The 7,377-nt window shown below is 40.7% G+C and overlaps 1 long non-coding RNA gene across 1 annotated transcript in view; it reads right to left on the bottom strand.

Moving 5' to 3' along the window:
- Positions 1–7,377, bottom strand: part of LOC148131938 (uncharacterized) — a 174,182-nt gene that overhangs the window by 23,188 nt on the left and 143,617 nt on the right. The gene's annotated exons all lie outside the window — the stretch shown is intronic.

Here is a 7,377-nt window from a genome sequence, read left to right as displayed (position 1 = left end):
ATTCATTTTGAGTATGTCTACTACAAATAATAAACTAAAGATCTCCATTATCAATATCCAAAGGCTAGTTATGTATATTCTCTCTATTGTTTGGATTTATTTTTTTAAAAATGTAGAAGAGGAGTAGGGATCTGAAAAAGTAAAATGGAAACCTCCCCTCAGTTGTTTGAAAAACACACTACTCGAGTTGCAGATCAGTGGTGGGATTCAATTTTTTTTTTACTACCGGTTCTGTGGGCATGGCTTGGTGGGCATGGCAGGGGAAGGATACTGTAAAATCTCCAGTCAGAGGCGGTATTTGCTGGTTTTCCGAACTACTCAAAATTTCCACTACCGGTTCTCCAGAACTGGTCAGAACCTGCTGAATGCCGCCTCTGTTGCAGATGTGTGCTGCATTTGCACTCTAGCATGTTTTAACACACTTCTTCCTGAAGGGACATAATAATAGTAGAATAGGTAGAATTAAAGGTAAAGGTTCCCCTGCCTAGTACATACGTGCTATGTACTAGAGTCGTTTCTGACTCTAGGAGGCAGTGCTCATCTCCGTTTCAAAGCCAAGGAGCCAGTGCTGTCCGAAGACGTCTCCGTGGTCAAGTGGCTGGCATGACTAAATGCCGAAGGCGCACGGAATGCTGTTACCTTCCCACCAAAGTGGTCCCTATTTTTCTACTTGCATTTTTTACATGCTTTGGAACTGCTAGGTTGGCAGAAGCTGGGACAAGTAACGGGAGCTCACTCCGTTACATGGTGCTAGGGATTTGAACCGCCGAACTGTCGACCTTTCTGATCGACAAGCTCAGCATCTTAGCCACTGAGCCACCATGTCCCCTTTGAGCCAAAGCATCCCCTTAGGTAGAATTAGTGGGGCATAATAATAGAATCAGTAGAACTTGCTATTTCGCCTCTGTAAGAATTGCTTTGCTCCTGTAAGAATTAGAATAGCCTCTGCCATTTGCTTCTACCAGTGATCTAACTCCTGCTATCTTGTTTTTCTGTATAACTTAGTGCCTGGTTTGGGGTGTCTTATAGCCTGGCAGGATTACATCAGGTAAATACCTGTGTTGCTAAGTACCCAGACCCTCTGTTCCTGCTGCACTGCCAAAGGAAGGCCTGGACAGGGAGGGTGTGTGTCAGAATTGGGCATCAAGCTGATGTCTCTGAAGGTATGAAAGGACCAGAGGTGATATTCAGGTTCTGACCAGTTCTGGAGAACCAGTAGTAGAAGTTTTGAGTAGTCCGGAGAACCGGCAAATACTACCTCTGACTGGCCCTGCCCCATCTGTTCTCTGCCTCCCGAGTCCCAGCTAATTGGCTGGGTCTTCTTTGGTTGCCCTGCACAGGAGAACGGAGCTGGAAATCAGGTTAGTGGGGTGGGGAGGGAATGGGGATTTTGCAGTATCCTTCCCCTGCCACACTCACCAAGCCATGCACACCAAGCCATGCCCATAGAACCGGTAGTAAAAAATTTTGAATCCCACCACTGGAAAGGTCGTCATACTTTCCCCAAGGTGTGGCTTTTTTCCTTGCATGTTTTCTGCGGTGAAAAATTGTCCATCCAGCATTTTGCTTTGGCCAAAATAAAAGCGGTTACTTTTCAAGCCTCTTCTTAGGTCTCATGACTCAAATTCTGGTGACTCAAGTCCTTTCTGAAGTCCCTCATGGATCTGTGTTGGGACATATTTTTAATTTGCTCGTACATTATTTTGATGGGGTAAGCAGTTCCAGGTTTTTGAGGAAAAAACAGAATAACAGAACAACTATTATTGTTTAATAACAATTGTTATTAAACAATTCAGAGTGTTGAAACTCTAAAATAGTTGTGAAGAGATCAAGAAGGATCTCTGTAAATTGGATGAACAGAGTTCAATTTAAGTTAATGCCTAATGCCTAATCACATTAGGCATCTACTTGTCCCAGTTTTAGATACATTTTGATGGGGTATAAACTGTCTCGAACTAAGTAGGAAGGAAAATGTGAGTCATAATGGATAACACACTGAAATCAGCTTAGTATGGCATTTGTGCAAAAAGGATAATTCTATGCTAGGAATTGCTGTGAACTGTATTGGAAATAAATACAGTATATTAACATTACAAGCCCTGAAACAAATTTTCGGTTCATTTACATCTGGTTGTTCTTTTTTTTTTTTTTTTTAAGGATACTTTAGACCAGGGGAAAAATGCAGGGGAGTGTAATGAAAATAATTGATGGCGCAGAACAAAAAACTTTTGTCAGCCTTCAAGATTTTCTCCCTTTGGTTTGCATCTTTCGGCTGTCATAAGTAACGGGGGGAGGAGGGGGGAATGGTTATGGGAAGTGAGCTGGAGGTGTTACAAAACAGAACTGTATCAGCTGTGGGGGGGTTAGATTCTTGTTTAGTTTCTATCCTATGCTATGCGCAGCTGCAACTCTTTATCAAAATATGTCAAGGTCAACGGACAGAGGACTCATCACCACCTGGAGATACCAACATGATGATATACACCACTTTTAATTGGATGAGCCAATTGAACTATTGAGGGTGGGAACGTTGCCATTACTTTGTATATGTGATTTATGCACCCATTTTCTCAGATTCAGAATTCTTTTGTTGCTACCACTTGATTTCCACTAAAATATATCTTTTCTCTGATTAAAGGAGTCTAAGTATTTCTTTCTTGGATTTTGAATGGAGCACCAGCTGACACCTTCCTTGTGAGGCTAGAACACTGAGATTCTTTAGTTTGTAAAAAAAAAAAAGTTTGAGAGTATATTAATAGATAAAATCATGTATAACATAGATAAGCCCATGATTCACAGTTCCATCTGAAAGTGAATGATAAATGCTCCCTATTTGTGTGGATTTTTTATTGTACCTTACATAGCAGTTGACAAGACTATAAATAAAAGAGCAAAGAAAACCAAAACCAAAAGCCACAGAGATGATCACACGATTTATAGTTCGCTTTCATACAATAGAGAACTTATAATCTCTGGAATCTATTTAGTTCGTTATCACTAGCACATGTGCAATTTGTGTCAAGTCTATCCCATGAATCCCACCCCCCAATTTTGTTCGTTCCCCTGTGAAAAAGGCGTCTTCTGAAATTCTTGAAATATTCTTTCAATGGAGATTGGAGCTGATTTTATTACTGCTTTGACAAACCTAATCCTACGTAGCTTTTTCTCTGGTAATATTACACTAATAACTAGAGCATACAAAACATTTGCTAGACCAATACTCGAATACAGCTCATCAGTCTGGAACCCACATTACATATCTGATATTAACACAGTTGAGAAAGTCCAGAAATATTTCACAAGAAGAGTTCTCCACTCTTCTACTCTGTTGCTGAATACCTTATGCCACCAGACCCGAAATTCTAGACTTAGAAAACCTAGAACTACGCCTTCTTGTTCTGATCTAAGTATAGTATATAAAATCATACATTGCAATGTACTACCTGTCAATGAATACTTCAGCTTCAACCATAACAATACAAGAGCAAACAATAAATACAAGCTCAAGGTAAACCGCACCAAACTTGATTGCAGGAAATACGACTTCAGCAACAGAGTGGTCAATGTCTGGAATACTCTACCTGACTGTGGTTTCTTCCCCAAACCCCAAAAACTTTAACCTTAGACTGTCTACTATTGACCTTGCCCTATTCCTAAGAGGTCTGTAGGGGGCGTGCATAAGCACACCAACGTGCCTACCGTCCCTGTCCTATTATTTCTTTCATTTTTTATTTTTCTTATATGTATCCATGTATTCATAACTATGTTTTTACTTATACCTATTATCTTGTAAGCAATTGACAAATAAAATAAATCCAGTTTGCTTTACAGCTTTTGCTGTCACCAATCCTGCCAGCATTGTGCTCTTTCCATTACTTTGCAGCCTCCCTGCCTATTCCTACTTCCACAGAAAAAGTTTGTTCATGATATCTTCCCTTAGGAGAACGTTTCCCAAAGTTTCCTCTATGCGGACCATTGCATTCCCATCACAAGCTTTTGAAGACCATTACATAAGCCAGAGTCAGCAATGCACTCTTTCTGGGTGTCATGAAACACTCAAATTTCTTCCATACCATCTGCAGGACTCCAAAGCCCTATTAAAAATTACAGCTCATTAAAGCTCAACAATCATTTCACCTGCTATGTGGTTCACTGTGGTGGTCTCTCATGAAGGAAGACACTGAGACAACGCTCTGAAGCAAGATCGGATGAGAGCCCAGAGCAAGCTCCGACACCCTCTTTTATTAGAAGCAATCTTTGTTAATGTAGCAATTTTTGTTAGCGTCTATCACAAACGCATTACATCATACAAAATGCACTGATTATTCGTGTAAGCATACAAAGCTGCAAAGTTTAAATTTGCTATAATTCTGGGTAAGAAATGGCAATAGTTTGTCCTTGTTCCTTGCTTCGTGTTGCGGTCAACCACCAAAAAAGGCCTCCGTTGTCCTAGCACTTACACAAAGAACAAATAATAATTCCCACATCTCCTCTGTTTTTTCTTTTTAAGAGACAGGAGTGTTTAGTTCCAATAACAATCTTTGTCAGGCGTGTAGGCGTAGAGTGCTGTGCATGTTGATGTTATCCACGACATTCGTGACTTTCAACCGTCACAAACATCTTGTCCTCGTCTGGATCGCCACAGGTTGGCTCTCCTATCTCATCTTCGGATGGCAGTGGTTCATATGTGTTAGTTATTTGTTGATTCCAGAGAGCCATTACCTCCGCGCAGTGGCTTTTTTCTCAGCCAAGAGGGATAAACTGTTAGAAATAAAAGCGACAAAAAATGGGTAATACACAAGGCAATACAACACATCCCGCAGCAATCATACCAATAAGCGCTACAATAGCTTGCAAACCAGGCAAATCAAACAAATAAAATAAATATTGTAAAGACAATTTACACTGTAAAACTTTCCAAAGGTTTGTTATTGCTCAGTATGCATAATGGTACAATTCGAGATTCAGGAAACTAATCTCAGCATCTTTTTCAAAGATTTCTTCAGAACTGAAGACCCCATGGAAATGAACAGAACAATATAATGCAAATTTAATAGATATTTATTTATATTTCTTATTTCTTAACCGCCGATCTCCCTAAGAATTCCATGCAAATTCCACCCAAAATACAAACTATTGTGGGAATTACATTCATTTTGAGTATGTCAACTACAAATAATAAACTAAAGATCTCCATTATTAATATCCAAAGGCTAGTTATGTATATTGTTTGGATTTATTTTTTAAAAATGTAGAAGAGGAGTATGGATCTGAAAAAGTAAAATGGAAACCTCCCCTCAGTTGTTTGAAAAACACACTACTCGAGTTCCAGATCAGTGGTGGGATTCATTTTTTTTTTACTACTGGTTCTGTGGGCGTGGCTTGGTGGGCATGGCAGGGGAAGGATACTGTAAAATCTCCAGTCAGAGGCGGTATTTGCTGGTTTTCCGAACTACTCAAAATTTCCACTACCGGTTCTCCAGAACTGGTCAGAACCTGCTGAATGCCGCCTCTGTTGCAGATGTGTGCTGCATTTGCACTCTAGCATGTTTTAACACACTTCTTCCTGAAGGGACATAATAATAGAATAGGTAGAATTAAAGGTAAAGGTTCCCCTCATACATACGTGCTAGTCATTTCTGACTCTAGGAGGCAGTGCTCATCTCCGTTTCAAAGCCAAGGAGCCAGTGCTGTCCGAAGACGTCTCCGTGGTCATGTGGCTGGCATGACTAAATGGCGAAGGCGCACGGAATGCTGTTACCTTCCCACCAAAGTGGTCCCTATTTTTCTACTTGCATTTTTACATGCTTTGGAACTGCTAGGTTGGCAGAAGCTGGGACAAGTAACGGGAGCTCACTCCGTTACATGGTGCTAGGGATTTGAACCGCGAACTGTCGACCTTTCTGATCGACAAGCTCAGCATCTTAGCCACTGAGCCACCATGTCCCCTTTGAGCCAAAGCATCCCCTTAGGTAGAATTAGTGGGGCATGATAATAGAATCAGTAGAACTTGCTATTTCGCCTCTGTAAGAATTGCTTTGCTCCTGTAAGAATTAGAATAGCCTCTGCCATTTGCTTCTACCAGTGATCTAACTCCTGCTATCTTGTTTTTCTGTATAACTTAGTGCCTGGTTTGGGGTGTCTTATAGCCTGGCAGGATTACATCAGGTAAATACCTGCGTTGCTAAGTACCCAGACCCTCTGTTCCTGCTGCACTGCCAAAGGAAGGCCTGGACAGGGAGGGTGTGTGTCAGAATTGGGCACCAAGCTGATGTCTCTGAAGGTATGAAAGGACCAGAGGTGATATTCAGGTTCTGACCAGTTCTGGAGAACCAGTAGTAGAAGTTTTGAGTAGTCCGGAGAACCGGCAAATACTACCTCTGACTGGCCCTGCCCCATCTGTTCTCTGCCTCCCGAGTCCCAGCTAATTGGCTGGGTCTTCTTTAGTTGCCCTGCACAGGATAACGGAGCTGGAAATCAGGTTAGTGGGGTGAGGAGAGAATGGGGATTTTGCAGTATCCTTCCCCTGCCACACTCACCAAGCCATGCACACCAAGCCATGCCCATAGAACCGGTAGTAAAAAATTTTGAATCCCACCACTAGAAAGGTCATCATACTTTCCCCAAGGTGTGGCTTTTTCCTTGCATGTTTTCTGCGGTGAAAATTGTCCATCCAGCATTTTGCTTTGGCCAAAATAAAAGCGGTTACTTTTCAAGCCTCTTCTTAGGTCTCATGACTCAAATTCTGGTGACTCAAGTCCTTTCTGAAGTCCCTCATGGATCTGTGTTGGGACATATTTTTAATTTGCTCGTACATTATTTTAAGCAGTTCCAGGTTTTTGAGGAAAAAACAGAATAACAGAACAACTATTATTGTTTAATAACAATTGTTATTAAACAATTCAGAGTGTTGAAACTCTAAAATAGTTGTGAAGAGATCAAGAAGGATCTCTGTAAATTGGATGAACAGAGTTCAATTTAAGTTAATGCCTAATGCCTAATCACATTAGGCATCTACTTGTCCCAGTTTTAGATACATTTTGATGGGGTATAAACTGTCTCGAACAAGGAAAATGTAGTCATAATGGATAACACACTGAAATCAGCTTAGTATGGCATTTGTGCAAAAGGATAATTCTATGCTAGGAATTGCTGTGAACTGTATTGGAAATAAATACAGTATATTAACATTACAAGCCCTGAAACAAATTTTCGGTTCATTTACATCTGGTTGTTCTTTTTTTTTTTTTTTTTAAGGATACTTTAGACCAGGGGAAAAATGCAGGGGAGTGTAATGAAAATAATTGATGGCGCAGAACAAAAACTTTTGTCAGCCTTCAAGATTTTCTCCCTTTGGTTTGCATCTTTCGGCTGTCA

The sequence above is a fragment of the Notechis scutatus genome, chromosome 2, assembly GCF_049901735.1.
Source record: "Notechis scutatus isolate UNSWTSFEM ecotype Mainland chromosome 2, rNotScu1.2, whole genome shotgun sequence".
Lineage (NCBI taxonomy): Eukaryota > Metazoa > Chordata > Lepidosauria > Squamata > Elapidae > Notechis > Notechis scutatus.
This window is presented reverse-complemented; position numbering and strand designations above follow the sequence as displayed.